We start from the raw sequence: 3,811 nt of genomic DNA on the forward strand, positions 1-3,811 counted from the left end.
GATGTTGAGCGAGATACGGACGAACTAAGAGGACGAATAAAATTGTATTGGGCTGCGAAAAGGAAAATGCCGTAATAGCCCACTTCCTGTGGCGTAGAAAAAAAAAAAAAACTATAAGGATTTGATAAAAAATTTAAGAAAATTGGAGGAAAAATATTTTTATAATTTTTTCGGAAATAACAATAGCAGTATAGACGTACATATATGTCGTCGGAATACCAAAACTTTTAGAAAAAAAATTATATGAAACATCGAAAACCGTAGAAAGTAATGGAGAGTGGCAAAAACGTTTTGTTCATACATTTAAATAGAAATTTAAATTTTTAGAATTTTCGAAATCAATAATTGGGGTAAAATAACTTTTTTTTTTCTCTTGGACTACTTTTTATAAAGAGGGCTATTTTTTTAGAGAAAGAAATTTATTCAATCATGCTGCCCAAATACATCGGGTTGCTACATTACACAGCATACTGATCAATCCGTGATCGGACATATATAAATTTATAAATTACATTTTTTTGATATGATACAATATAATAGAAAGATAACATTTTTTTGTTCCACACATTATTATTTTACATTTAATATCAGTCTACAGACTAAATACAAGCTTTTCAATTTATTCCCTTTTTTTTTCTTTCCCCTCCATTTTACAACCCTTATTTCATTTTATCAACATATTCCCCTATATAACAAATATTAGAATATAAAAATATAAAAAATAACAAAGTAGTAAATAGATAAATAAAACAACAAATAGGATATGCGATGCATGCATGCCATCCCTCCTCTGGATAACTCCCCCACTCATTAATTTCCATGCATGTGGTGGTGGATGATTCCCAGGGAGTCAAGTATTATATTCTCTGTCATCCTAGCTACGTCCTGGGCATCGACCCCAAATATAACTACCTAACGCTTCATTTTTCCAAAAAATAAGTCCTATAAGGTTGAAATTATTATTGGTGGTTCCGCTTATGCTGAAATAATGCTTGCTTTCAGAAAATTTCAACTCAAAGTGGAAAATAAAAAAATATTTTTAATACCAAACATATAAACTATAATTATATTTTCGAATAATTCTAAAACTATATAAGTCTTCGTGAAAATTATAGCCTTTCATTTAAAAGATAATGAAATTCTCTATAATACTAAACTAAAATCATCTATATCGGAACAGTATTAGCATTTGTACTTTGGAACATTATGTACTTTGTAAATATTTCATGGAAACGAGTTATCTTAGCAAATAGCAGATACCATTCACATACTGGATATTTATCAGTTTATCCCAAAATCAACAATAGTTATGGAGCTGGAATAATTAATTCTAGTTCACATCGTGTTGTATAATGAACGAAATAAGAATAGATTCAAAAACATTCGGATTCTCGTTTAAAAAAAAATCTAAAACTTAAAAAGAAATATAATTATTCCAATAATTTCGGGGACTATTGAAAGTAAATGGCTGTATTAGGGCTGATATTTTAGTAAATTTACTCTTCTTTATATGATGTTCTCTTAGGTTTCTTAGTGTCGTTCATAATTTTAAAGATATGGAGCTCTGAAAGAAAAATTATTTTTTTTATAATGTTTTGAAACAGCTGCCATTTTTCATTCCCCCTAACTATACTTGCCAGACTGACCAATTAAGTCTAGTAATTATACATAACTTTCATTAATAATAATAATAATAATAATAATGAAGACCAAACGAACCCGAAGGTTCAATGCCCATACCACCAATCACTTTCTATATACATTCTTCCAGTGATGTCCCTCCAAACCCAATTGTACTAAGTCAGCTTTAAGGCAATCCTCCCATCTAAGTTTCGGTCTACCCCTCCGACGTTTACCCGTTGGTTCAATATTTTATTAACATTTTAGGGATCCGGTCGTTACTAAGCCCTAAAACCTTATATGCCCATCTTATATGTCGCAATGCTATAACTTCAATTATATTTACCGGGTGTAGGTCCCTTAATTCAGTGTCGTGTAGTCTCCTAAATTCTCCCGTTGATTCATCCTTTTTCGGTCCGAATATTTTATGTAATACTTTATTTTGAAAACCTTAAGGCGCTGTTCATCCCTTGGTGTAAGAGGCCTCGCTCCACAGTCGTAAAGAACAGTGGGAGCTAAGCAGTTACGAAATTGAAAAATAACAAGCATTTCCCGCCTTCAACCTAGCTTTTATTTGCTCATCAATTTCTTTTTTCTAGTTACCTACTAGTAGAACTTTATATAAGGTTATAAAATTAACGTATAAAAATTTGGATTTTTGAAAAAATATATCTCTAGATCCATAAGACGCACATATGTCAGCCAACACTCAAAATAAAGGAAATTTAACTTACTATAAAGTAGTTTATGACACTTATCTTCGTAGGGGTAGTAGTTTTTATGATATTCGCATATGGATATAAATTTGGCAAATAAAAATTTGTCCGAACAACTATAAATCAATTTATTTTGCCAAATATTATAAAAACTACTATTCCTACAAAGATAAACATTATAAACTATTTTATAGTAAATTTAACTAGCTTTAATTTTAGTGCTAAGCTTTAATTTTTGATAAACAGATATCTGAACTTCAAATTGTTTTTGAGATATAGATTTTTGAAAACAAATTCACTAGCTACTAATCTTTCAGTACATTCTGTACAACATTTTTATGAAATATTTCTTTCTAAAAAGCTTTTATTTTTTTTTCTGACCTCCTAGAGAAAAATATAACAAAGAATAAGATATATACAAATGAAAAATGGATGTATATATGTTGGCAAAATAAACATCTTGTTTTGCCAGAATGGCGGTTTTTTAAAAAGCTATATCTCGAACTATTATAACTATTTTTATCGTTTATTATATATAACGACAACGTAAATAGCTCTATTAGGGCTTACAGTTTAGCAAATTTACTCTTCTTTAAATGAAAATTTCTTAGATTTTCTCTTCATGTTGGTAGTTTTAATGATATAGAGCTCCGAATGAAAAATTAATTATTTATAACGTTTTTAAAAAGCCGCCATTTTTTATTCCCCCTACCTATACTTGGCAGACTCATCAATTTTGTCTAGTAATTGTGCCTAGTTTTCATTAAAGCAATAAAAAATTGGGGTAATATAACTGCCTTTTTTCTATCCATAAACTACGAAGAGACAAACATTGATTTTTATATATTAGTTGAGATGATTTTAACTAGTATATAGTTTTATTCTCTTTATAACCCAAAGTTGTTGCGAAATTAATTTAAAGTAACTTATCTATAATCTGGAGGGTAAATACGGTCCTCAAGTATATATTACAATTTTTGAATGGTCTGTATAAATACATGCGTAAAAGAGGAAACATAAATGCGTAGGTAATAATCTTATCAACAATATTACGAAATTAATGATAATATGCGTTTTAAATGGCACGACAGTGATGGAAGAAATTTTAATGGAATTATCTAAGATATATCGTACATATATCAGCTAACAGCTTGTGACAGCAGCTAGATTCTTATCTTTATACATTTAAGAGTTTTCCAGTTACATAAAAAATACTCTCTTTAAAGTACACTAAAGTTATTTTTTGAACCGACTACAAATTTATAACCTTGTAATGATGATGCAATAATCACTTTAACGGATACTACATAACAGTAGTTATGTAACCTATGTAAATGAATGGAACAGCGCACATTGGCAACGCGACACTTTTTGACATAGAAATATTAATATTCCAAAATACGGATTATTTATTATAAAATAAAAAAAATAAAGTAAATATAATGGTTTTCTGTTTTGTATATTTTAAATTTATT

The sequence above is a fragment of the Halyomorpha halys genome, unplaced genomic scaffold, assembly GCF_000696795.3.
Source record: "Halyomorpha halys isolate HHAL.00 unplaced genomic scaffold, Hhal_1.1 Scaffold39.1, whole genome shotgun sequence".
In the NCBI taxonomy this organism is placed as follows: domain Eukaryota; kingdom Metazoa; phylum Arthropoda; class Insecta; order Hemiptera; family Pentatomidae; genus Halyomorpha; species Halyomorpha halys.